The sequence below is a fragment of the Somniosus microcephalus genome, unplaced genomic scaffold (genome assembly GCF_052327205.1).
Source record: "Somniosus microcephalus isolate GS21.2 unplaced genomic scaffold, FLI_Smic_1.0 unresolved_chr3, whole genome shotgun sequence".
In the NCBI taxonomy this organism is placed as follows: Eukaryota; Metazoa; Chordata; class Chondrichthyes; order Squaliformes; family Somniosidae; genus Somniosus; species Somniosus microcephalus.
This window is the reverse complement of record NW_028225181.1, coordinates 43,380,779-43,408,566: the sequence shown is the minus strand read 5'-3', so window position 1 is coordinate 43,408,566 and position 27,788 is coordinate 43,380,779.

Sequence of the window (27,788 nt, the reverse complement as noted above, 5' to 3'; positions counted from 1 at the left end):
TATAGATACATGTGCCTCACATGGTAGCTGTTAATGTTTCTGCCATCATCATTCACACATCATCGAGAGCCATCATTTGTTTCTTCACTTGTACCATTACCTCTCCTTTTGCCTTGCACTATCATCCCACTTGTCATTCATTCTCCCCTGCCTTTCATCCTGTCACTCTTTCCGTTTATTCTTTCCTCCCCTCCTACCTGCCCCTGCTTAAAAATATCTCCTCCCTCACCTTTTCCAGCACTGACGAAGGGATCTACCAAAACGTTGACACAATTTCTCCGCTCATCGAAGCTTCCTGACTTGCTGTGTGTTTCCAGCACTTTCTGTTAATACTTCAGATTTTCAGCATCCGCAGTATTTTGCTATTGTAGTTTGGCAGCGTCCCTGGGATCACGTGGGCCATGGGGAGCCAATCAGAGCAGGGATTCTCCATTCATACATTTGACAGGAAGACCTTGTTCATCAGCAATTGTGGCTAAGTAGCACCACTGCTGACCAAGCAGGTCGAGGCCTGGATGACATCGCTTCCAGATTGGGCCTGTGGCAGATTGCGAGAGAACAAACGTGAGCGAAAAACATACCTGGCTTCATCTTCACCAATTTACCCGTTTGCAGATGCATCCGTCCACAAAAGTATTGGTTAGAAGTGACCACCGCACTGTCCGTTGTGGAGACGAAGTCCCGTCTTCACACTGAGGGCACTCTCCATTGAATTGTGTGCCAATTTACTTAAAGGCACAGATTCAGAACAGATCTTTCAGTTCAAAAAACTGGCCATCTATGAGGTGCTGTCGGCTATCAGCAGCAGAGGAATTGTAGTCCACCACAATCTGTAACCTCATGGCCTGACATCTCCCTCACTCTACCATTACCATCAAGCCAGGGGACCAACCATGGTTCAATGAGCATTGTAGAAGAGCATGTCAGGAGCAGCATCAGGTGTAACTAAAACTGAGGTGCCGAGCTGGGGAAGCTACAAAACAGCACTATATGCATGCTAAACGTGGAAGCAGCATTCTATAGCCAGATCTGAGCTTACCTTCAAGAAACGGATCAGATCAAATCTCTGCAGTCCTGCCACATCCAGTAATGAATGGTGGTGGACAATTAAACAAATAATGGGAGGAGGAAGAGCCTCATCCTCAATGATGGCGGAGCCCAGCCTGTGAATGCAGAAGGCAAGGCTGAAACAGGAGTCCATTTTTAAATGTCATGATTTTCCTTCAGAATTTCTCGCGTTAATGAGGTGTAGTCAGGTTCAGCGACTTCAGCCTCTTCCAAGCCGTGCATTGCATCCTGAGATGTTCAAAATCGTTGGAAGAGGGCACTTTAAAAATGCTGCTGGGGGAGCTGGCCTGTATTTTAAATCAGCGGATATTAATACACTTTAAAACCCTTACCAGGGTGAGGCTGCTCGGAAACCCGACCAGGAACAGCACGGGTTAGATACAGAGTAAAGCTCCCTCTACACTGTTCCATCAAACACCCCCAGGGCAGGTACAGCACGGGTTACATACAGAGCAAAGCTCCCACTACACTGTCCCATCACAAACTCCCAGGGCAGGTACAGCACGGGCTTGATACAGAGTAAAGTTCTCTCTACACTGTCCCATCAAACTCTCCAAGTGCAGGTAGAGCAGGGGTTAGATACAGTGTAAAGCTCCCTCTACACTGTCCCATCACACAATCCCAGGGCAGGTCGAGCACGGGTTACATACAGAGTAAAGCTCCCTCTACACTGTCCCATCAAACACGCCCAGGGCAGGTGCAGCACAGGTTAGATACAGAGTAAAGCTCCCTCCTACACTGTCCCATCAAACACTCCCAGGGCAGGTAACAGCACGGGTTAGATACAGAGTAAAGCTCCCTCTACACTGTCCCATCAAACACTCCCAGGGCAGGTACAGCATGGGTTAGATACAGAGTAAAGCTCCCTCTACACTTTCCCATCAATCACTCCCAGGGCAGGTACAGCACGGGTTACATACAGAGTAAAGCTCCCACTACACTGTCCCATCACACACCCCCAGGGCAGTCACAGCACGGGTTTGATACAGAGTATAGCTCTCTCTACAATGTCCCATCAAACTCTCCCAGTGCAGGTACAGCACGGGTTAGATACAGTGTAAAGCTCCCTCTAAACTGTCCCATCACACACTCCCAGGGCAGGTACAGCACGGGTTAGATACAGAGTAAAGCACTCTCTACATTGTCCCATCACACACTCCAGGGCATGTACAGCACGGGTTTGATACAGGGTAAAATTCTATCTACACTTTCCTATCAAACTCTCCCAGTGCAGATACAGCACGGGTTAAATACAGAGTAACGCTCCCTCTGCACTGTCCCATAAAATACTCCCAAGGCAGGTACAGCACGGGTTTGATACAGAGTAAAGCTCTCTCTACACTGTCACATCAATCTCTCCCTGTGCAGATACAGCACGGGTTATATACAGAGTAAATCTCCCTCTACCCTCTCTCATCACACTCTCCCAGGGCAGTTACAGCACGGGTTATATGCAGAGTAATGCTCCCTCTACACTGACCCATCAAACATGCCCAGCGCAGCAACAGCATGTGTTAGATACAGAGTAAATCTCCCTCTACACTTTCCTCTTAATCGATCCCAGGGCAGGCACAGCACGGGTTATATACAGAGTAAATCTCCCTCTACACTGTCCCATCAAACACTCCCAGGGCAGGCGCAGCACGGGTTAGATACAGAGTAAAGCTCCCTCTACACTGTCCAATCAAACACTCCCAGGGCAGGTACAGCACGGGTTATATACAGAGTAAAGCTCCCTCTACACAGTCCCGTCAAACACGCCCAGGGCAGGTACAGCACGGGTTAGATACAGAGTAAATCGCCCTCTACACTGTCCCATTAAACACACCCAGGGCAGGTACAGCACGCGTTAGATACAGAGTAGAGCTCCCTCTATACTGTCCCGTCATTCTCTAATGATGGGATGCAGTGCATGAGAGGTGTGGGATGCTGTGACAGAGATGAAGGTAATTTGTACCTGAAGGGAATGGGCTGTTGTGCCTCAGGGGAATAGGGTGCTGCATCGGAGTGTTGTAGGATGAGGAGACTTAGGAAACTGGGCTGAGGAGACTGAGGGGAATGCAATGAGGTGAGTTATGTGAGCTGAATGAGGGTACTGAGGGGAGTGGAATGAGATGTGTTATGTGAGTGCGATGAGGAATCTGAGGGGAGTGAGATAATGAGTGTGAGGGAAGTGGGATGAGGAGCCTTAGGGGAGTGAGAGGAGGATACTGAGGGGAGTCTGAGGGGAGAGTGATTGGAAGGCTGAGTGGAGTGGGATGAGTTGAGTCATATGACTGGAATAAGGATTCTGAGGGAAGTGGGATGCAGTAACTGAGGGAATTGGGACGAGAAGACTGAGATGAATGGAATTCAGTGCCTGCGGGGGATGGCTTGCAGTGCCTGAGGGGAGTAGGACACAGTGACTGAGGGAAGTGGGATGCAGTGACTGAGGGAAGTGGGACAAGAAGACTCAGATGAATGGAATTCAGTGCCTGCAGGGGATGGCTTGCTGTGCCTGAGGGGAGTAGGACACAGTGACTGAGGGAAGTGGGATGCAGTGACTGAGGGAAGTGGGATTGGATGATTCAGGTTTATATAAAGACGGGTGTCTGACATTCTGCACACTCTACTATCAGCCTGATGGCCTTTTCTGGATTCCTCCCCCCTGCACTCTCCTCTGTTTCTCTTCCTTTATTACAGAGACAGAGACATCAGCAACTCAAGGGCCCGAGGAACACTCGACTCGAGAATCCACTGAATGCTCTTTCACTATCCCAGCTGGGTCTGCAAGCTCAGATATCTGACTTGTGTTGTCCATTCTAAACAGACTAAACAAAGTCACTTAAGAAATCCTCTGTCTCTCAGATTCATCCAGACTCTTACTGAGGGGACTGCGATGTACAGACTAATGGGTGGGGACGAGGAGACCGAGGCTGTTCGAATGCAGTGACTGAGGGGAGTGGCATGTGGTGGCTGACGAGAGTGGGATGTATTGACTGAGGGGAGTGGGACGCTTAGACTTAAAGCTATGTGATGCAGTGACTGAGGGGAGTGGGATTTAGTGATTGAGGGATGTTTCTTTCCATTTTCAAGGGCAGCATTCAATTGCCCTTGAGAGGATATTTCAGAGGGCAGTAAACATTGCTGTTGGTCTGGAGTCATATATAGACCAGACCAGGTAAGGATGCCAGATTTCCTTCCCTAAAGGACATTCCTTTAAGTGAAACATATGGGATTTTAAGACAATCCGATAGTTATATTATTACTATTACTGACAGTAGGTTTTATTCCAGATTTATTTAACTAATTTAAATTCCACAGCTTCCTTGATGACATTTGAACCTTTGTCCCTGGACTATTGGTCCAGGCCTCTGGATTACTAGTCCAGTAACATTATGCTACTGTTCCCTGTTTGAAATAGGTGCTTCAGAGAGTGAGATGTGGTGGCTTGCGAAGTGGAATGTAGTGACTGACGGGAGTGGGATTTAATGATTGACGGGAGTATGATGTAGAGATATAGGGACATGCGAAGCAGTGACTAAGTGGAGTGAGGTTATTCTCTCTCAATCATTATATACTTGCTCTTGTTCTCTCTACTTCTCCTGCTCTCACTCCTTTTCTCTCTCTCCTATTCTACATTCTGTCCCTCTTTGTTATTCTATTTCAATCATGTTCTCTATCACACGTGTGCTCTCTCTCTCTCTATCTCTTTACATGTCTCCCTCTCTCTCTGTCACTTTTTGTATCTCTCTGTCTCTCTCCATCTGCCTCTCTTTCTGTCTCTCTCTCGCTGCAACACTTTCACTCCTGGGCTGTTTCTCTGTCCTTTTTTTCTCTCTCTTCCTCTCTCTGTCCCAGTCCCTATCTCTCTGTCTCTCACTCTGTCTCTCTCTCTGTCTCTCTCTCTATCTCTAAGTCTTTCTCTCTCTCTCTCTCACTCCTGCCCTCTCTCCATTCCATCAATCATTCAGAATTCTCGTGAAATTCATGCTATCATTATTTGCCGCTCTCAGATTCTGGAACTGCTTTGCTGTCAGGTAACACTCTGTCCACACCTGAGGAATCTGCCAACTCTCGGGTGGATTCTGGTGAAGGTAAGAGCATTGCAAATTTTCTATAATACAGGGAAATGTAATCCCTCCATTTGTCTTCGTCAGGTGCAAATATATCAGGGCAGAGTCTTTCAACCACAGGTGTGCGATCAGTCTGTGCAGGAATCGCCATCGCTTTAAGTCACTGGCTTTACCTTTTCAGTGCTGTCACAACAGAAGTTGCTGTCTCTTGTATTCTGTGTGTAAAATCAGTGGGGAAAACACAGGAATCTATAATCTGCTGCTTCACAAATCTTTTCTAGTCCTCCACCTCAAGCACCTCTCCCTCGTTGATTTAGTCATGCCATCTATCTGTCTCCCTTTCTTTCTGTCTCTCTCTATATCTTTCTTTATCTCTTACTTTCTACCTATGCCTCTCTCTGCCTCTCTCTCCCTCCCTGTATCTCTGTCACTGAGTCTCTGTCTCTCCCTCCTTCTCTCTCTCTGATTTTCGCACTCCTTCTGCCTCACTCTACTCTCGCTCTGATGTTCTCTCTCTCTCTCTGTCTCCTTCTCCCTCTCAATCTCTCTCGTTCTCTCCCTCTCGGCTCCTCTCTATGATTCACTCTCTCTCTCTCTGTCTCTCTCTTTCTCCTTCTGTCTGATAATTTCTCTCTCTCTGTATCTCTCTCTTTTCCTCCTTGCTCACTCTTTTTCTCTCCCTCTCTGAGTGATGGGGCAAAGGTATGAGAGAAAGGCGCAAATGAAGAGTAGAGATCATATAGAGAGAGCGGACAAAAGGTGACAAAGGGTGGCGATAGAATGGAGGTCAAAGAACCAATATCCAGAGAGTAGAATGGAGACAAGGGTGAGATAAAAAGTGAATAAAAGAGAGGGAAACGAAAGAGAAGAGCGAATGCAAAAGCAGATAAAAGAGAGCATGAAATAGAGGGGCGCAAGAGTTCTAAATACATCCAGTGACCTGTGCTGAACTTTCAGCGTTATTAACTTTTTGAAGTTGTGACTGTTGTTTTTAGATATTCAGTACCAGCGGATTGATGTGCAGATCACTTTGATGACAGAACTCGATGATGAAACGGCGAAGAAAATCGCTGTGGAGAGGGGGAGAGACTTCTCTGCACTGAGAGCAAACACAGGGCGACACCAGATCCTCGGTCTGAATTCACTGATCGACATCTCCACCTCAGATATGTAACCAGCTCCAATTCCCCCTCTGGATAACATCCTGGCACCCAGACCACTCCACTCATGGAGTTGTGATAAAGAGCAGATCGAGCAGCTGGATGACCTCCTCCTGTTCCTCGGTAATAGGCTTGAAGGGCTAAATGGCCACCTCCTGGTCCTATATAATTGGCTCGAAAGGCTGAATGGGCTCCACGTATTCCTGAGTAAGGGGCTCGAGAGACTGAATGGCCTCCCCATGTTCCTGTGTAACATGTCCGAGGGGCTGAGTGGCCTGTTCCTGTTCGTGTGTAACAGGCTCGAGGGGCTGAATGGCCTCCTCCTTTTCCTGTATTACAGGTTCGAGGGGCTGAGTGGCCTCCTCCTGTTCGTGTGTAATAGGCTCGAGGGGCTGAATGGCCTCCTCCTTTTCCTGTGTAACAGGCTCGAGGGGCTGAGTGGCCTCCTCCTGTTCATGTGTAATAGGCTCGAGGGGCTGAATGGCCTTCTCCTTTTCCTGTGTAACAGGCTCGAGGGGCTGAGTGGGCTCCTCATGTTCCAGTGAATCAGGTTCGAGGGGCTGAGTGGCCTCCGGCTGTTCCTGTGCAACAGGCTAGAAAGGATGAATGGCCTCCTCCTGTTTCTGTGTAATTCTTCAGTTTGACTAGGGCTGCTTCATGCCAACTCCGTCAAATGCTGCCTTGATGTAAAGGCAGTCACTCTCACCTCACCTCTGGTATTCAGCTCCTTTGTCCATGTTTGAACCAAGGCTGTAATGAGGTCTGGAGCTGGGTGGTAGAATTGGTAGAAGTAACCACCGCACAGTCCTTGTGGAGAAAAGCCCCATATTCATGCTGAGGACACTCTCCATTATATTGTGTGCCAATTTGCTTAAAGGGATAGATTCAGAACAGATCTTTCAGTTCAAAACTGGACATCTATGAGGCGCTGTGGGCTATCAGCAGCAGAGGAATTGTCGTCCACCACAGTCTGTAACATCATGGCCTGACATCTCCCTCACCCTACCATTACCATCAAGCCAGGGGACCAACCCTGGTTCAATGAACAGTGCAGAAAAGCATGTCAGGAGCTGCACCAGGCGTACCTAAAAATGAGGTGCCGAGCTGGGGAAGCTGCAGCACAGGAATACATGCATGCTAAATGTGGAAGCAGCATTCTATAGTCAGATCTGAGCTTACCCACAAGAAACTGATCTGATCAAAGCTCTGCAGTCCTGCCACAACCAGTCGTGAATGGTGGTGGAAAATTAAACAAATAATGGGAGGAGGAAGAGCCTCATCCTCAATGATGGCGGAGCCCAGCCTGTGAGGGCAGAAGGCAAGGCTGAAACAGGAGTCCACTTTAAAAAGTCATGATTTTCCTTCAGAATTTCTCGCGTTAATGAGGTGTAGTCAGATTCAGTGACTTCAGCATCTATAAAGCAGTGCATGCACCTGAGATGTTCAAAGTCGTGGGGAGGGTGCACATTAAAAATGCTGCTGGGGCAGCTGGCCTGTATTTTGAATCAGCGGATATTTATTCAATTTAAAACCCTTGCCAGGGAGAGGCTGCTCGGACACCCGCCCAGGTACAGCACGGGTTAGATACAGAGTAAAGCTCCCTCTACGCTGTCTCATCAAACACTCCAGGGCAGGTACAGCACGGGTTAGATACAGAGTAAAGCTCCCTCTACACTGTCCCATCACACACTCCCAGGGCAGGTACAGCACGGGCTTGATACAGAGTATAGCCCTCTCTACAATGTCCCATCAAGCTCTCCAAGTGCAGGTACAGCAGGGGTTAGATACAGTGTAAAGCTCCCTCTACACTGTCCCATCAAACACTCCTAGGGCAGGTACAGCACGGGTTAGATACAATGTATAGCTCCCTCTACACTGTCCCATCACACGATCCCAGGGCAGGTCGAGCACGGGTTATATACAGAGTAAAGCTCCCTCTAAACTGCTCCATCACACACTCCCAGGGCAGGTACAGCACGGGTTATATACATAGTGAAGCTCCCTCTACACTGTCCCATCAAACACGCCCAGGGCAGGTACAGCACGGGTTAGATAAAGAGTAACGCGCTCCCTACATTGCCATCACACACTCCCAGGGCATGTACAGCACGGGTTTGATACAGGGTAAAGCTCTTTCTACACTTTCCTATCAAACTCTCCCAGTGCATGTACAGCACGGATTAGACACAGAGTAACGCTCCCTCTACACTGTCCCATAAAATACTCCCAGGGCAGGTACAGCTCGGGTTTGATACAGAGTAAAGGTCTCTAGTCACTGTCACATCAATCTCTCCCTGTGCTGAAACAGCACGGGTTATATACAGAGTGAAGCTCCCTCTGCACTCTCCTATCACACACTCCCAGGGCAGTTACAGCACGGGTTATATACAAAACTGGCTGGAGTGCCCGGCGGTGCCGAGGCTTTTTTCAGGGGATGTTGTTGTTGGAAGAGAGAGAGAGAGCGACTGGGGGGGAAAAGATAGAGAGCGACTAGGGGGGAAGAGAGAGAGCGACTGGGGCGGAAGAGAGAGAGCGATTGGGGGGGAAGAGAGAAAGCGACTGGGGGGAAGAGAGAGAGCGACTGGGGGGGAAGGGAGAGAGCGACTGGGGGGGAAGAGAGAGAGCGACTGGGGGGAAGAGAGAGAGCGACTGGGGGGGAAGAGAGAGAGTGACGGTGGGGAAGAGAGATAAATGAATTAGCAGACATGCTGGAGCAAAGCGAGTCACCAGGTCTCCGTCTCCTGGATGGAGAAGTGAAATCCCTGTTCTATGCGGATGACCTGGTTCTGCTGTCTCCCACAGAACAGGGATTACAGCAACAACTAGACCTACTCGACAAATACTGCCAAAATTGGGCTCTAACAGTAAATCTGAAAAAAAACAACATCATGATTTTTCAAAAAAGGCCCAGATGTCAGGAAAACAAATACCAGTTTACCCTCAGTGATACCACTATAGGACACACTATGAGCTACACCTACCTTGGTCTTACTATTACAACATCAGGGAGCTTCAACATAGCAGTGAATGCACTAAAAGAAAAAGCCCGAAGAGCCCTATATGGAATAAAAAGAAAATTCTACAACATCCAAATCCCAATCAAAATCTGGCTCAAAATATTTGACAGCATAATCCTGCCCATTGCACTGTACGGTAGTGAAGTATGGGGCCCGCTAAATCACCAAAGCTACACTAAATGGGAAAAACACACAATAGAAGCCCTACATGCAGAATTCTGCCGAAACATCCTTCGCATCCAAAGAAAAACGCCAACAAATGCATGCAGAGCCAAACTAGGCAGATACCCACTGATAATAAACATCCAAAAACGAGCACTAAACTTCCTAAATCACCTCAAATCTAGCTCCCCAGACACCCTTCATTTCAAAGCCTTTCAGACCCAAGAGCTAAACCCAGAAAAGAGTCCCCTGAGTCAGCTGCTACTGAAACTAAGTACTCAGCCGGACCCTGACCAGCCCCAGACCAACACAGCCGTCCAAACACCAATCCGAGTGAACCAAATCATTAAACAATGCAAAGAAACCTACCTGGAACATTGGAACAAAATAACCGAAAGCCAAAGCAGATTAGAATGTTACCGGGCCCTAAAAAGAGAATATAAACTGGCAGACTACCTCACGACCATCAGAGACACAAAACAGAGACAGACCCTCACCAGGTACAGACTAAGCGACCACCAACTGGAAATTGAAAAAGGCAGATACAAGAATTCCTGGCAGCCTAGACTGAATAGAATATGCGATCAATGTCTGGCCGGCGAGGTTGAAACAGAAATGCATTTCCTCCTAAAATGCGAAAAATTCAACACATCAAGAAACATATTATTCAACAAGCTAAGCCAAACAACCCCAGATTTCAAGGAATTGGATGACCTGTCAAAATTGAGATTAGTCCTGGGAGAAGGAGACAGACCATACCTTGGAGCCAAATATGTAACAACATGTCACAACCTGAGGACTGATTAAAATTAAGACTGTTTAAAGTTAATATTGAACGTACCAAATGAAGTACAAAGACTGTTTAAAATTAATATTGTTTAAAAGTAATATTGTATGTACCCAACAAATGTCAAATCGATTGACACCTACAGAATGTTTGAAAATATACCTTTTTGCTATGTAAGCTTTGGCAATATGGTTCTCTGTAAACTTTCATGCCAATAAAGCATTTGAATTTGAATTTGAATTTGAGAGCGACTGGGGGGGAAGAGAGAGAGCGACTGGGGGGGCAAGAGAGAGAGCGACTGGGGGGAAGAGAGCGAGTGACTGGGGGGGAAGAGAGAGAGAGCGACTGGGAGGAATGGGGGGGAAGAGAGAGAGCGACTGAGGGGGAAGAGAGAGAGCAACTGGGGGGAATGGGGGGGAAGAGAGCGAGCGACTGGGGGAAGAGAGAGAGCGACTGGGGGGGAGGGAGAGAGCGACTTGGGGGGAAGAGAGAGAGCGACTGGGGGGGAAGAGAGAGCGACTGGGGGGTAGAGAGACAGCGACTGGGGTGGAAGAGAGAGAGAGACGGGGGGGAAGGGAGGGAGAGATGGAGGTGAAGGTGGCCAGATGGACCCCTGCAAAGGAAGGAAGAAGGTAAGCTCTCCCTCCCTGTCCCACCCCTCACTCTTTCACTCCATCACCCTCTCTCTCCCTCCCCGTCTCTCCCTGCTTTACTCTCTCTCCCTCCCCCTCTCCCCCTGTCCTCTCCCTACCTCCACCTGTCCTCACCCTCTCCCTCCCGCTCTCCTCACCCTCTCACCCTCTCCTCACCCTTTCCTTCTCTCTCTCCCTCCCCCGTCTCTCCCTGATTTACTCTCTCTCCCTCCCTCCCCCCTTTTCCTCTCCCTCCCTCACCCTCTCCCCACCCCCCACCCTCTCTCTCTCTCCCCTCTCCCTCCTTGCCCCTCTCCCTCCCTGCCCCTCTCCTCTTTCCCTCCCTGCCCCTCTCCTCACTCCCTCCCCTCCCCTCTCCTCACTCCCTCCCTGCCCCTCTCCTCACTCCCTCCCTGCCCCTCTCCTCACTCTCCCTCTCCCTCTCCCTGTCCTCTCCCTCTCCTCCCTCCCTATTTCTCTGTCTCTCTGACGTCTGTCTGTTGACTGTTCCCCTCTGCTACTCCAGGCCCCGCCGTCCACCTGCTCTCCAGGGCAAGGTAAGTGCCGGGCTCTGGCCCGACACCCACACCACCAGGGATCAGCACCCGTGGAACCCGCCCGCCGCCCAACGTGAAAAACAAACACCCTCCTCAACTGTCATGGAGTTGAAGTCTCCGAAAGCGGCCATGGTGCCCCGGGCCTCTTCCCCCGTGCATTCAGGAGGCGCGGGGAAGAGAGAGAGAGAGAGACTGAGGTGGAGAGTGAGACGCCGCCGCGCACCTGCTCCGCGGAGCTCCGTGCCGCCACCGCCGCACCAGCCTTTACTAAGATGGCGGCAGTAGCGATGCTCGGCTGAGGCCTGCCCCTCCAGCCTTCACAAAGATGGCGGCGATCGGGGGCCGCTTGTTGACTGGGGCCGGGAGGTGCCTAGCTCGGGCGTGGGTGCAGAGGAGAGCCCCAGGCTTCGAGGCCTACAAAAAGGGTGAAAGGTAGGAAAATTATAGAGGTTAAAGAAAAGATGTACAAAATAATTAACTTTTTTTAAAACAATTTGTTTTAAAAGCAACTTTATTTTTGCTGGAAATGTATATTTGAAAAGAAACACGCAGAAAGCGGGGAAAGGAAATGAACAGTTTGGAATCAAGATGGTGGCCGCTCACCTCGGTTCAGAACGATAAGGCCAGCCCACACACGCACCGATTGTTCGACCGTCATGTCACCGAAGCATAGGATTGGTCAATCATCATGTCGCTCGACTCTAGGAGGGCCCGCCCGCATGCGCGACGAACCCGCCCCGCCACGCAGCGATTGGTCAACCATCGGGTCGCTCGACCGTACGATTGGTCGACCTTAATGTCACTCTATGCTAATGAGCGGATAATGAGTGGAATTTTGAACGTTTTTTGGATACCGCGGCCGCAATTTTTGTCTCGCTGAAACGTAAATACGCTTATGACCGTTCCGGAATCGTAAGCTTTCTTTTGATGTAACACACGTGTAGATACACTCTATAACTTTAGAGTGTATAGCCAGACAGACAGACGGAAGGACAGACAGACAGACAGACAGACAGACACAGATCGATCCTTTTATATATATAGACTAGCTGGAGTGCCAGCAGTGCTGAGGCTTTTTCGAGGGCATGTTGTTGTTGGAAGAGAGAGAGTGACTGGGGGGAAGAGAGAGAGCGACTGGTCAATCAACACCGTGCTCGAGTCGACATTGGCTTGTTCTCTCTACACAGATGCGGCCGGACCTGCTGTGATTTCCAGCAAAAAAAAATGTTTTTTGTCTGTTTTTTTGTTTTTCATACAGACCCCAGCATCTGCAATATTTGACCCCTTGTGACCCCACCTCATTGTTCTTTGATGTAATGTTTCCCTGACTGACCTGTTTGGACACCATTCACACCTTTGACTGCTGTGATTATCTCTCTGCCAAGGTGCGATAAATGGCAGTTGGAAAGGTTACCTGTAAACATCTGACATGATTCTCTGACTATATAAGCTGTGTCTTTATGCATTTCTCCACTTCACCTGAAGAAGGAGCAGCGCTCCAAAAGCTTGTGATTTCAAATAAAGCTGTTGGACTATAACCTGGTGTTGTGTGACTTCTTACATTTGTCCACCCCAGTCCAACTCCGGCATCTCCACACCATGGTTCTTTATCCTCGACACAGACATACTCCACCCCCCCGCTTCATCACAGCCTATCAGCATAACCTTCTATTCCTTTCTCCTTCATATGTTTATCACGCTTCCACTTAAATGGATCTGTGATATTCACCTCAACCACTCTCTGTGGAAACGAGGACCACATTGCCAACTCTCTCTGGGAAAAGAGGTTTCTCCTCGATTCCTTATTGGATTTATTGTGGCAATATTATTCTTGGGCCTCTATTTCTTCTCTCATAATTAGTTCCTGACTTCGTTTTTTTTAAACTCGAGTTATAAATTGTCAACACACCATCTCTCACGAGCACATTGTGTTTGCTTTTCTGTTGGTGCATGTATCAGATTATTAGTAACGATTAGAATATGACACAAAAAGTGCAGAACGTCGATTCTACACATAAGACAAGGAATCAATCGGTTCTGTTATCACCGAATCACAAACTCATACAGCACAGAAAGAGGATATTTAGTCCATCGAGCCTGTGCCAGCTCTTTGCAAGGGTTATTGGCCTAGAAATTCGGTATAGCCGCGTTTGTGGCGCTAGTCCTGGTGATGCGCAAAGTTTAGCGCCAGGCGCAATTTAGCGCCACCTAGCACGATATTGGGTTGCAGCGCCCCTAAAGCTGATTGCAGCGCTAAATCAGGTGCTGCACGCTGCTCTTCAGGTGCTAACCCGGTGGCGCAACCCAATTTCGCGGCGGCTATCCTGAGACACACTGGCTCTTAAAGGGGCATGTCAATTGGCACCACCAAACACACTCACTGCCTTGTAGGCCTTCAAAGCAGTGGGAGCCTACCTGTGGTGCACCAGCCTAGCAAGACATGGAAAGGGTGAGGCAGAGGGCGGAACGCCTCACTGATGGGGCATTGGATGCTTTGGTTGGCGCAGTGGAATCAAGGCCAAGGAAGATGGCCGGAATGTGATTTATGTTTTGGACAGTCTCCCGGGTGTGAGAGGCAGTTATGTGTCAGTTTATTCGTTTTGCTTTCTGTTGCCATAGCTTTCTCATGTTTGAAGGAACCACATTTTGTGTAATGAAACACTTTCTTCATTTACAATGGCCATGCCTTCTATTTACATGCATCTTGCCCTTCACAGGCTTGGGGGTATCAGACCGGTTCCATTCCTGTTCTTGGAATGCAGCAAACATTCCGTGAGAGGGGCCTAGAAGATACTTCTGATCAGCCTCTGATGCGCAGCCTGAGAAGAGCCGCTCGCGTAGAAGTTCAGGCCAGCAGTCATCTTCTCAGCCACCGACAGAGATGTCCTGCACCTTATCTGAGGCTGCAGATCTGGCTGAAGCAGCTGGCACAGCTCAGTCACCACCTCCTTTCTAAATCACAGCCTTCTGACACACTGCTCCTCCGGCATGTGCATGTAGGAAAACTGCTGTCAGAAAAATCTGCCAGCGTAAGGTCTGTTGTGGCGACGTCTGTTGGCCCTCCTCCATCTGGCCATGCCTGCCCCCCTCTCCCAGCATCTCAGTGCCCTTTCCAGATGATTCAGCAGCAGGACGTTCCCCTCCAATGCAGCCTCCATAATAAGTGCCCACAGGAAGGTTCCCCATTTTCAAGGCTCACCAACAGCAAGGTGATGGTCATAAGGCTGAAGATCGTCTGCCTGCGCTGGCTCAGTGGTCAAATGGCTCTCAGTGTGCAGCTCAGCAACTCGTTGTAGCTCTCGAGGAAGTTGTGCTCCAAAAAAGGCTGCCGCTTTTAAACCACACCAGTCCCCTTTAAATAACGCTTCTCCAGCCCGAGAACGAGTTGGTAAGGTCCAGGTAAGCTGTCACTAATAGCGCCAGGCGCTACGGAGGGGGGCGCCACTGAATTTCCGGTCCGGGGCGCCCAAAAGGCGTTGCTTACTCAAATGACATCATAATCAGCCTGCGCCCATGAGCGGGTGCTAAGATTTAGGACCGACGCTAAATGCATGCTCAATATGGGGCGAGGCGCTAGGCGCCTTGCGCCCACCCGGAAATTGGCTAGCGCCCCACTTCTCGGCCTCTTTAGGCGTTAATCGGTGCTGCTAACAACCGAATTTCTATTGAATTATTCCCACTCCACTGTTCTTTTCCCATCATACTGCAAATCCTACAATTCCAGTATTGATTCCATTCCATTTTGAAAGTTATTATTGAATCTGCTTCTATCACATTTTTAGGCAGTGAATTCAAGATCAAAACAAGTCGCTGTTTAAGAAAATGCTCTTCCTCTATCCTCTGGTTCTTTTGCCACTTATATTAAATCTGTTTCATTTGGTTACCGACCCTTCTGCCAGTAAAAGTATTTTCTCCTTATTTATTCTATCAAATGCGTCATTATTTTGAACAACTCTATTAAATCTCCCTTTTATCTTACGTGCTCTCTGGAGAAAATTCCAGCTTCCCTTGTTTTTCCACATCAAGTAAGTCCCTCTTCCTTGGTACCATTGTAGGAAATCTCTTCTGCGCTCAGTCCAAACCTTGACATCCTTCCTAAAGTGTGCTGCCCAAATTTGAACACAATACCCCAGCCGGGGCCTAACCAATGGTTTAGCATGACTTCCTTTCTCTTTTACTCGGCCTCTGTTTATGAAGCTAAGGATACTTACTGCGTTATTAACAGCTGATCAACTTGTCCTGCCATCATCAAGTCTTGTGTATGTAAACTCCCAGGTGTCCATTTTCCTGCACCCCCATTAAAATTGTACCGTTTAGTGTATATTGCCTCTTTTCATTTTCCTCCCAGATTGATCCTTCACACCTCTCTGCATTAAATTTCATCTGCCATCTGTTTTTTTTCTTTTTTTTTCATTCATGGGATGTGGTCGCCGCTGGCAAGGACAACATTTATTGCCAATCACTAATTGCACTTGAGAAGGTGATGGACAGCCACCACCTTGAACTGCTGCAGTCCGTGTGGTGCTGTTGCGGAGGGAGTTGTAGGATTTTGACACAGCAACCATGAAGGAACGGCGATATACTTCCAAGTCAGGATGGTGTGTGACTTGGAAGGGAATGTACAGGTGGTGGTGTTTCCATGCGCCTGCTGCCCTCATCCTTCCAGGTGGAAGAGGTCGCGGTTTTGTGAGGTGCTGTCGAAGAAGCCTTGTCAAGTTGCTGCAGTACATCTTTTAGATGGTAAACAAGGGGGCCAGGGTGTGCCGGTGATTGAGGGAGTGAATGTTTAAGGTGGTGGATGGCATGCCAAGCATGTGGGCTGCTTTGTCGTGGATGGTTTTGTGCTTCTTAAGTGTTGTTGCAGCAGCACACATGCAGACAAGTGGAGTTTATCCCATCACCCTCCTGACTTGTGCCTTGTAGAGCGTGGAAAGATTTTGGCGAGTCAGCAGGTGAGTCGCTCGCCACAGAACACACAGCCTCTGACCTGCTGTTGCAGCCACATTAATTACGTGGCTGGTCCAGTTAAGTTTATGTCAATGGTGACCCCCAGGATATTGATTCCGGGAGATTTGGAGATGGTAATCCCATTGAATATCATTGGGAGGTGGCATTTGTTGCAGATAGTCATTGCCTGGCACTTGTGTGGTGCGAGTGTTACTTGCCACTTATCAATCCAAGTCTGAATGTCTTCCAGGTCCTGCTGCATGTGAGCAAGGGCTGCCTCATTATCTGCTGAGTTGGTATTGAAAATGAAAAATTCAATCGTAAGTGAACATGACTTTATGATCGACGGGAGGTAATTGATGAAGCAGCTGAACATGGTTGGACCGAGGACACTGCACTGAGGAACACCTGCAACGATGTCCTGGGGCTGTCACGATTGATTTCAAACAACCACAGCCATTTTCCTAAGTTCTAGGTATGACCTAAGCCAGTGGATCTTTTTCTCCCTGATTCTAACTAACTTCAGTTTTAATAGTTGATTCCACACTCAGTCAAATGCTGCCTTGATGTTAACGACAGTCACTCTCACCTCACCTCCGGAATTCAAAACTTTTATACATGTCTGGGCCAAGGCTGCAATGAGGACTGGAGCCAGCTAGTGCTATCGGAACCCAAACTGTGCATCGGTGAGCGGGTTACTGATGAGGAAGTGTCACCTAATAGCACTGACGACGAGACCTTTCCTTACATTGCTCATTTCACCAGATTGTCTGTGTCCTCCTGATGCCTACTAATAACCGCCTCAGGGTTTATTACATTTCCGAGTTTCGTCTCATCTGCAAAAGTTTATGTAATATACTAACTGGGGGTGCCCGGCGGTGCCGAGGCTTTTTTGAGGGCATGTTGTTGTTGGAAGAGAGAGAGAGAGCGAGTGGGGGGAAGAGATAGAGCGAGTGGGGGGAAGAGAGAGAGCGAGTGGGGGGAAGAGAGAGAGCAAGTGGGGGGAAGAGAGAGAGCGAGTGGGGGGAAGAGAGAGAGCGAGTGGGGGGAAGAGAGAGAGCGAGTGGGGGAAGAGAGAGAGTGAGTGGGGGGAAGAGAGAGCGTGCGTGGGGGAAGAGAGAGAGCGGGTGGGGGGAAGAGAGAGAGCGAGTGGGGGGAAGAGAGAGAGCAAGTGGGGGGAAGAGAGAGAGCGAGTGGGGGGAAGAGAGAGAGCGAGTGGGGGGAAGAGAGAGAGCGAGTGGGGGGAAGAGAGAGAGTGAGTGGGGGGAAGAGAGAGCGTGCGTGGGGGGAAGAGAGAGAGCGAGTGGGGATAAGAGAGGGCGCGAGTGGGGGGAAGAGAGAGAGTGAGTGGGGGGAAGAGAGAGAGCGAGTGGGGGGAAGAGAGAGAGCGAGTGGGGGGAAGAGAGTGAGCGAGTGGGGGGAAGAGAGAGAGCGAGTGGGGGGAAGAGAGAGAGCGAGTGGGGGGAAGAGAGAGAGTGACGGGGGGAAGAGAGAGAGTGAGTGGGGGGAAGAGAGAGCGCGAGTGGGGGGAAGAGAGAGAGTGAGTGGGGGGGAAGAGAGTGAGCGACTGGGGGGAAGAGAGAGAGCGAGTGGGGGGAAGAGAGAGAGTGCGTGGGGGGAAGAGAGAGCGCGAGTGGGGGGAAGAGAGAGAGCGAGTGGGGGGAGAGAGAGAGCGAGTGGGGGGAAGAGAGAGCGCGAGTGGGGGGAAGAGAGAGAGCGAGTGGGGGGAAGAGAGAGAGCGACTGGGAGGGAAGAGAGAGAGCGAGTGGGGGGAAGAGAGAGAGTGAGTGGGGGGAAGAGAGAGAGTGAGTGGGGGGAAGAGAGAGCGCGAGTGGGGGGAAGAGAGAGAGCGAGTGGGGGGAGGAGAGAGCGCGAGTGGGGGGAAGAGAGAGAGCGAGTGGAGGGAAGAGAGAGAGCGAGTGGGGGGAAGAGAGAGAGTGAGTGGGGGGAAGAGAGAGAGCGAGTGGGGGGAAGAGAGAGAGTGAGTGGGGGGAAGAGAGAGAGCGAGTGGGGGGAAGAGAGAGAGAGAGTGGGGGGAAGAGAGAGAGTGAGTATGGGGGAAGAGAGAGAGCGAGTGGGGGGAAGAGAGAGAGTGACTGGGGGGAAGAGAGAGAGTGAGTGGGGGGAAGAGAGAGAGTGAGTGGGGGGAAGAGAGAGCGCGAGAGGGGGGAAGAGAGAGAGTGAGTGGGGGGGAAGAGAGTGAGCGACTGGGGTGGAAGAGAGAGAGCGAGTGGGGGGAAGAGAGAGAGTGAGTGGGGGGAAGAGAGAGCGTGTGTGGGGGGAAGAGAGAGAGCGAGTGGGGGGGAGAGAGAGAGCGAGTGGGGGGAAGCGAGAGCGCGAGTGGGGGGAAGAGAGAGAGCGAGTGGGGGGAAGAGAGAGAGCGACTGGGGGGGAAGAGAGAGAGCGCTTGGGGGGAAGAGAGAGAGTGAGTGGGGGGAAGAGAGAGAGTGAGTGGGGGGAAGAGAGAGCGCGAGTGGGGGGAAGAGAGAGAGTGAGTGGGGGGAGCAGAGAGCGCGAGTGGGGGGAAGAGAGAGAGCGAGTGGGGGGAAGAGAGAGAGCAAGTGGGGGGAAGAGAGAGAGTGAGTGGGGGGAAGAGAGAGAGCGAGTGGGGGAAGAGAGTGAGTGAGTGGGGGGAAGAGAGAGCGCGAGTGGGGGGAAGAGAGAGAGCGAGTGGGGATAAGAGAGGGCGCGAGTGGGGGGAAGAGAGAGAGCGAGTGGGGGGAAGAGAGAGAGCGAGTGGGGGGAAGAGAGCGAGTGAGTGGGGGGTAGAGAGAGATCGAGTGGGGGGAAGAGAGAGCGCGAGTGGGGGGAAGAGAGAGTGCGAGTGGGGGGAAGAGAGAGAGCGAGTGGGGGGAAGAGAGAGAGCGAGTGGGGGGAAGAGAGAGAGCGAGTGGGGGAAGAGAGAGAGCGAGTGGGGGGAAGAGAGAGAGTCAGTGGGGGGAAGAGAGAGAGCGAGTGGGGGAAGAGAGAGAGTGAGTGGGGGAAGAGAGAGCGCGAGTGGGGGGAAGAGAGAGAGCGAGTGGGGGGAAGAGAGAGCGCGAGTGGGGGGAAGAGAGAGAGCGAGTGGGGGGAAGAGAGAGCGCGAGTGGGGGGTAGAGAGAGAGCGAGTGGGGGGAAGAGAGAGAGCGAGTGGGGGGAAGAGAGAGCGCGAGTGGGGGAAGAGAGAGAGCGAGTGGGGGGAAGAGAGGGCGCGAGTGGGGGGAAGAGAGAGAGCGAGTGGGGGGAAGAGAGAGAGCGAGTGGGGGAAGAGAGAGAGCGAGTGGGGGGAAGAGAGAGAGCGAGTGGGGGAAGAGAGACAGCGAGTGGGGGGAAGAGAGATAGTGACTGGGGGAAGAGAGAGAGTGAGTGGGGGGAAGAGAGAGCGCGAGTGGGGGGAAGAGAGAGAGTGAGTGGGGGGGAAGAGAGTGAGCGACTGGGGGGGAAGAGAGAGAGCGAGTGGGGGAAGAGAGTGAGTGCGTGGGGGAAGAGAGAGCGCGAGTGGGGGGAAGAGAGCGAGCGAGTGGGGGGAGAGAGAGAGCGGGTGGGGGGAAGAGAGAGCGCGAGTGAGGGGGGAAGAGAGAGAGCAGAGTGGGAGGAAGAGAGAGAGTGACTGGGGGGGAAGAGAGAGAGCGAGTGGGGGGAAGAGAGAGAGTGAGTGGGGGGAAGAGAGAGAGTGAGTGGGGGGAAGAGAGAGCGCGAGTGGGGGGAAGAGAGAGAGAGTGAGTGGGGGGAGGAGAGAGCGCGAGTGGGGGGAAGAGAGAGAGCGAGTGGGGGGAAGAGAGAGAGCGAGTGGGGGGAAGAGAGAGAGCGAGTGGGGGGAAGACAGAGAGCGAGTGAGGGGAAGAGAGAGAAGTGAGTGGGGGGAAGAGAGAGAGCGAGTGGGGGAAGAGAGAGAGTGAGTGGGGGGAAGAGAGAGAGTGAGTATGGGGAAGAGAGAGAGCGAGTGGGGGGAAGAGAGAGAGTGACTGGGGGGAAGAGAGAGAGTGAGTGGGGGGAAGAGAGTGCACGAGTGGGGGGAAGAGAGAGAGTGAGTGGGGGGAAGAGAGTGAGCGACTGGGGGGGAAGAGAGAGAGCGATTGGGGGGAAGAGAGAGAGTGAGTGGGGGGAAGAGAGAGCGCGAGTGGGGGGAAGAGAGAGAGCGAGTGGGGGGAAGAGAGAGAGCGACTGGGGGGGAAGAGAGAGAGCGCTTGGGGGGAAGAGAGAGAGTGAGTGGGGGGAAGAGAGAGAGTGAGTGGGGGGAGGAGAGAGCGCGAGTGGGGGGAAGAGAGAGAGCGAGTGGGGGGAAGAGAGAGAGCGAGTGGGGGGAAGAGAGAGAGTGAGTGGGGGGAAGAGAGAGAGCGAGTGGGGGAAGAGAGAGTGCGAGTGGGGGGAAGAGAGAGAGCGAGTGGGGGAAGAAAGTGAGCGAGTGGGGGGAAGAGAGAGAGTGAGTGGGGGGAAGAGAGAGCGCGAGTGGGGGGAAGAGAGAGAGCGAGTGGGGGAAGAGAGAGAGCGAGTGGGGGAAGAGAGAGAACGAGTGGGGGGAAGAGAGAGAGTGAGTGGGGTGAATAGAGAGAGCGAGTGGGGGGCAGAGAGAGAGCGAGTGGGAGAAGAGAGAGAGCGAGTGGGGGAAGAGAGAGAGCGGGTGGGGAAAGAGAGTGAGCGACTGGGGGGGAAGAGAGAGAGCGAGTGGGGGAAGAGAGTGAGTGCGTGGGGGGAAGAGAGAGCGCGAGTGGGGGGAAGAGAGCGAGCGAGTGGGGGGGAGAGAGAGAGCGGGTGGGGGGAAGAGAGAGCGCGAGTGGGGGAAGAGAGAGAGCGAGTGGGGGAAGAGAGAATGTGACTGGGGGGGAAGAGAGAGAGCGAGTGGGGGGAAGAGAGAGAGTGAGTGGGGGGAAGAGAGAGAGTGAGTGGGGGGGAAGAGAGAGCGCGAGTGGGGGAAGAGAGAGAGTGAGTGGGGGGAGGACAGAGCGCGAGTGGGGGGAAGAGAGAGAGCGAGTGGGGGGAAGAGAGAGAGCGAGTGGGGGAAGAGAGAGAGCGAGTGGGGGAAGACAGAGAGCGAGTGAGGGGAAGAGAGAGAGTGAGTGGGGGGAAGAGAGAGAGCGAGTGGGGGGAAGAGAGAGAGTGAGTGGGGGGAAGAGAGAGAGTGAGTATGGGGAAGAGAGAGAGCGAGTGGGGGGAAGAGAGAGAGTGACTGGGGGGAAGAGAGAGAGTGAGTGGGGGAAGAGAGTGCACGAGTGGGGGGAAGAGAGAGAGTGAGTGGGGGGGAAGAGAGTGAGCGACTGGGGGGGAAGAGAGAGAGCGATTGGGGGGAAGAGAGAGAGTGAGTGGGGGGAAGAGAGAGCGCGAGTGGGGGGAAGAGAAGAGAGCGAGTGGGGGGAAGAGAGAGAGCGACTGGGGGGGAAGAGAGAGAGCGCTTGGGGGGAAGAGAGAGAGTGAGTGGGGGGAAGAGAGAGAGTGAGTGGGGGGAGGAGAGAGCGCGAGTGGGGGGAAGAGAGAGAGCGAGTGGGGGAAGAGAGAGAGCGAGTGGGGGAAGAGAGAGAGTGAGTGGGGGAAGAGAGAGAGCGAGTGGGGGAAGAGAGAGTGCGAGTGGGGGGAAGAGAGAGAGCGAGTGGGGAAGAAAGTGAGCGAGTGGGGGGAAGAGAGAGAGTGAGTGGGGGGAAGAGAGAGCGCGAGTGGGGGGAAGAGAGAGAGCGAGTGGGGGAAGAGAGAGAGCGAGTGGGGGAAGCGAGAGAACGAGTGGGGGGAAGAGAGAGAGTGAGTGGGGTGAATAGAGAGAGCGAGTGGGGGGCAGAGAGAGAGCGAGTGGGGAGAAGAGAGAGAGCGAGTGGGGGAAGAGAGAGAGCGGGTGGGGAAAGAGAGAGAGCGAGTGGGGGGGAAGAGAGAGAGCGAGTGGGGGAAGAGAGAGAGCGAGTGGGGGGTAAGAGAGAGAGCGAGTGGGGGGAAGAGAGAGAGCGAGTGGGGGGAAGAGAGAGAGCGAGTGGGGGGAAGAGAGAGAGCGAGTGGGGGAAGAGAGAGCGCGAGCGGGGGGAAGAGAGAGAGCGGGTGGGGGGAAGAGAGAGAGCGAGTTGGGGGAAGAGAGAGAGCGAGTGGGGGGAAGAGAGAGAGCGAGTGGGGCGAAGAGAGAGTGCGACTGGGGGGAAGAGAGAGAGTGAGTGGGGTGAAGAGAGAGAGCGAGTGGGGGGCAGAGCGAGAGCGAGTGGGGGGAAGAGAGAGAGCGAGTGGGGGGAAGAGAGAGAGCGGGTGGGGGCAAGAGAGAGAGCGAGTGGGGGGGAAGAGAGAGAGCGAGTGGGGGGAAGAGAGAGAGCGAGTGGGGGGAAGAGAGAGAGCGAGTGGGGGAAGAGAGAGAGCGAGTGGGGGAAGAGAGAGAGTGAGTGTTGGGAAGGGAGAGCGCGAGTGGGGGGAAGAGAGAGAGCGAGTGGGGGGAAGAGAGAGAGCGACTGGGGGGAAGAGAGAGAGTGAGTGGGGTGAAGAGAGAGAGCGAGTGGGGGGCAGAGAGAGAGCGAGTGGGGGGAAGAGAGAGAGCGAGTGGGGGGAAGAGAGAGAGCGGGTGGGGGGAAGAGAGAGAGCGAGTGGGGGGGAAGAGAGAGAGTGAGTGGGGGGAAGAGAGAGAGCGAGTGGGGGAAGAGAGAGAGCGAGTGGGGGGAAGAGAGAGAGCGAGTGGGGGGAAGAGAGAGAGTGAGTGGGGGGAAGAGAGAGCGCGAGTGGGGGGAAGAGAGAGAGCGAGTGGGGGGGGAGAGAGAGAGCGAGTGGGGGGAAGAGAGAGCACGAGTGTGGGGAAGAGAGAGAGCGAGTGGGGGGGAAGAGAGAGAGCGACTGGGGGGAAGAGAGAGAGCGAGTGGGGGGAAGAGAGAGAGTGAGTGGGGGGAAGAGAGAGAGTGAGTGGGGGAAGAGAGCGCGAGTGGGGGGAAGAGAGAGAGCGAGTGGGGGGAAGAGAGAGCGCGAGTGGGGGGAAGAGAGAGAGCGAGTGGGGGAAGAGAGAGAGCGAGTGGGGGGAAGAGAGAGAGCGAGTGGGGGGAAGAGAGAGAGCGAGTGGGGTGAAGAGAGAGAGTGAGTGGGGGAAGAGAGGAGAGCGAGTGGGGGGAAGAGAGAGAGTGACTGGGGGGAGAGAGAGAGTGAGTGGGGGGAAGAGAGAGCGCGAGTGGGGGAAGAGAGAGAGTGAGTGGGGGGGAAGAGAGTGAGCGACTGGGGGGAAGAGAGAGAGCGAGTGGGGGGAAGAGAGAGAGTGAGTGGGGGGAAGAGAGAGCGCGAGTGGGGGGGAAGAGAGAGAGCGAGTGGGGGGAGGAGAGAGCGCCAGTGGGGGGAAGAGAGAGAGCGAGTGGGGGGGAAGAGAGAGAGCGAGTGGGGGGAAGAGAGAGAGTGAGTGGTGGGAAGAGAGAGAGTGAGTGGGGGAAGAGAGAGCGCGAGTGGGGGGAAGAGAGAGAGTGAGTGGGGGGAGGAGAGATCGCGAGTGGGGGGAAGAGAGAGAGCGAGTGGGGGGAAGAGAGAGAGCGAGTGGGGGGAAGAGAGAGAGTGAGTGGGGGGAAGAGAGAGAGCGAGTGGGGGAAGAGAGAGTGCGAGTGGGGGGAAGAGAGAGAGCGAGTGGGGGAAGAAAGAGAGCGAGTGGGGGGAAAGAGAGAGAGCGAGTGGGGGGAAGAGAGAGAGTGAGTGGGGGAAGAGAGAGAGCGAGTGGGGAAGAGAGAGAGCGAGTGGGGGAAGAGAGAGAATGAGTGGGGGGAAGAGAGAGAGTGAGTGGGGTGAAGAGAGAGAGCGAGTGGGGGGCAGAGAGAGAGCGAGTGGGGGAAGAGAGTGAGCGAGTGGGGGGAAGAGAGAGATCTGGTGGGGGAAGAGAGAGAGAGCGAGTGGGGGGGAAGAGAGAGAGCGAGTGGGTGGAAGAGAGAGAGCGAGTGGGGGGAAGAGAGAGAGCGAGTGGGGGGAAGAGAGAGAGCGAGTGGGGGAAGAGAGAGAGCGAGTGGGTGGAAGAGAGAGAGCGAGTGGGGGAAGAGAGAGCGCGAGTGGGGGGACAGAGAGAGAGCGGGTGGGGGGAAGGAGAGAGCGGGTGGGGGGGAAGAGAGAGAGCGGAGTGGGGGGAAGAGAGAGAGCGAGTGGGGGGAAGAGTGAGAGCGACTGGGGGGAAGAGAGAGAGCGAGTGGGGGGAAGAGAGAGAGCGAGTGCGGGGAAGAGAGAGAGCGGGTGGGTGGAAGAGAGAGAGCGAGTGGGGGGAAGAGAGAGAGCGAGTGGGGGGAAGAGAGAGAGCGAGTGGGGGGAAGAGAGAGAGCGAGTGGGGGGAAGAGAGAGAGCGAGTGGGGGGAAGAGAGAGAGTGAGTGGGGGGAAGAGAGAGCGCGAGTGGGGGGAAGAGAGAGAGCGAATGGGGATAAGAGAGGGCGCGAGTGGGGGGAAGAGAGAGAGCGTGTGGGGAAGAGAGAGAGCGAGTGGGGGGAAGAGAGAGAGCGAGTGGGGGGAAGAGAGAGAGCGAGTGGGGGGAAGAGAGAGAGCGGGTGGGGGGGAAGAGAGAGCGCGAGTGGTGGGAAGAGAGAGTGCGAGTGGGGGGAAGAGAGAGAGCGAGTGGGGGGAAGAGAGAGAGCGAGTGGGGGAAGAGAGAGAGCGAGTGGGGGGAAGTGAGAGTGCGAGTGGGGGGAAGAGAGAGAGTGAGTGGGGGGAAGAGAGAGAGCGAGTGGGGGGAAGAGAGAGAGGGAGTGAGTGGGGGGAAGAGAGAGCGCGAGTGGGGGGGAAGAGAGAGAGCGAGTGGGGGGAAGAGAGACCGCGAGTGGGGGGAAGAGAGAGAGCGAGTGGGGGGAAGAGAGACCGCGAGTGGGGGGAAGAGAGAGAGCGAGTGGGGGGAAGAGAGAGAGCAAGTGGGGGGAAGAGAGAGAGCGAGTGGGGGGAAGAGAGTGCGCGAGTGGGGAGAAGAGAGAGTGCGAGTGGGGGTAAGAGAGAGAGCGAGTGGGGGAGAAGAGAGAGAGTGAGTGGGGGGAAGAGAGAGAGCGAGTGGGGGGAAGAGAGAGAGCGAGTGGGGGGAAGAGAGAGAGCGAGTGGGGGGAAGAGAGAGAGCGAGTGGGTGGGAAGAGAGAGAGCGAGTGGGGGGAAGAGAGAGAGCGACTGGGGGGGAAGAGAGAGAGTGAGTGGGGGAAGAGAGATCGCGAGTGGGGGGAAGAGAGAGAGCGAGTGGGGGGAAGAGAGGAGAGCGAGTGGGGGGAAGAGAGAGAGCGACTGGGGGGAAGAGAGAGAGTGAGTGGGGTGAAGAGAGAGAGCGAGTGGGGGGCAGAGAGAGAGCGAGTGGGGGGAAGAGAGAGAGCGAGTGCGGGGAATAGAGAGAGCGGGTGGGGGGAAGAGAGAGAGCGAGTGGGGATAAGAGAGGGCGCGAGTGGGGGGGAAGAAGAGAGAGCGAGTGGGGGGAAGAGAGAGAGCGAGTGGGGGGAAGAGAGAGAGCGAGTGGGGGGAAGAGAGCGAGTGAGTGGGGGGGTAGAGAGAGATCGAGTGGGGGGAAGAGAGAGCGCGAGTGGGGGGAAGAGAGAGAGCGAGGGGATAAGAGAGGGCGCGAGTGGGGGGAAGAGAGAGAGCGAGTGGGGGGAAGAGAGAGAGCGAGTGGGGGGAAGAGAGAGAGCGAGTGGGGGGAAGAGAGCGAGTGAGTGGGGGGTAGAGAGAGATCGAGTGGGGGGAAGAGAGAGCGCGAGTGGGGGGGAAGAGAGAGTGCGAGTGGGGGGAAGAGAGAGAGCGAGTGGGGGGGAAGAGAGAGAGCGAGTGGGGGGAAGAGAGAGAGCGAGTGGGGGGAAGAGAGAGAGCGAGTGGGGGAAGAGAGAGAGTCAGTGGGGGGAAGAGAGAGAGCGAGTGGGGGGAAGAGAGAGAGTGAGTGGGGGGAAGAGAGAGCGCGAGTGGGGGGAAGAGAGAGAGAGCGAGTGGGGGAAGAGAGAGCGCGAGTGGGGGGAAGAGAGAGAGCGAGTGGGGGGAAGAGAGAGCGCGAGTGGGGGGTAGAGAGAGAGCGAGTGGGGGGAAGAGAGAGAGCGAGTGGGGGGAAGAGAGAGCGCGAGTGGGGGGAAGAGAGAGAGGCGAGTGGGGGGAAGAGAGGGCGCGAGTGGGGGGAAGAGAGAGAGCGAGTGGGGGGAAGAGAGAGAGCGAGTGGGGGAAGAGAGAGAGCGAGTGGGGGGAAGAGAGAGAGCGAGTGGGGGGAAGAGAGACAGCGAGTGGGGGGAAGAGAGATAGTGACTGGGGGGAAGAGAGAGAGTGAGTGGGGGGGAAGAGAGAGCGCGAGTGGGGGGAAGAGAGAGAGTGAGTGGGGGGGGAAGAGAGTGAGCGACTGGGGGGGAAGAGAGAGAGCGAGTGGGGGGAAGAGAGTGAGTGCGTGGGGGGAAGAGAGAGCGCGAGTGGGGGAAGAGAGCGAGCGAGTGGGGGGGAGAGAGAGAGCGGGTGGGGGGAAGAGAGAGCGCGAGTGGGGGGAAGAGAGAGAGCGAGTGGGGGGGAAGAGAGAGAGTGACTGGGGGGGGAAGAGAGAGAGCGAGTGGGGGGAAGAGAGAGAGTGAGTGGGGGGAAGAGAGAGAGTGAGTGGGGGGGAAGAGAGAGCGCGAGTGGGGGGAAGAGAGAGAGTGAGTGGGGGGAGGAGAGAGCGCGAGTGGGGGGAAGAGAGAGAGCGAGTGGGGGGAAGAGAGAGAGCGAGTGGGGGGAAGAGAGAGAGCGAGGGGGGAAGACAGAGAGCGAGTGAGGGGAAGAGAGAGAGTGAGTGGGGGGAAGAGAGAGAGCGAGTGGGGGGAAGAGAGAGAGTGAGTGGGGGGAAGAGAGAGAGTGAGTATGGGGAAGAGAGAGAGCGAGTGGGGGGAAGAGAGAGAGTGACTGGGGGGAAGAGAGAGAGTGAGTGGGGGGAAGAGAGTGCACGAGTGGGGGGAAGAGAGAGAGTGAGTGGGGGGGAAGAGAGTGAGCGACTGGGTGGGAAGAGAGAGAGCGATTGGGGGGAAGAGAGAGAGTGAGTGGGGGGAAGAGAGAGCGCGAGTGGGGGGAAGAGAGAGAGCGAGTGGGGGGAAGAGAGAGAGCGACGGGGGGGAAGAGAGAGAGCGCTTGGGGGAAAGAGAGAGAGTGAGTGGGGGGAAGAGAGAGAGTGAGTGGGGGGAGGAGAGAGCGCGAGTGGGGGGAAGAGAGAGAGCGAGTGGGGGGAAGAGAGAGAGCGAGTGGGGGGAAGAGAGAGAGTGAGTGGGGGGAAGAGAGAGAGCGAGTGGGGGAAGAGAGAGTGCGAGTGGGGGGAAGAGAGAGAGCGAGTGGGGGAAGAAAGTGAGCGAGTGGGGGGAAGAGAGAGAGTGAGTGGGGGGAAGAGAGAGCGCGAGTGGGGGAAGAGAGAGAGCGAGTGGGGGAAGAGAGAGAGCGAGTGGGGGAAGAGAGAGAACGAGTGGGGGGAAGAGAGAGAGTGAGTGGGGTGAATAGAGAGAGCGAGTGGGGGGCAGAGAGAGAGCGAGTGGGGAGAAGAGAGAGAGCGAGTGGGGGGAAGA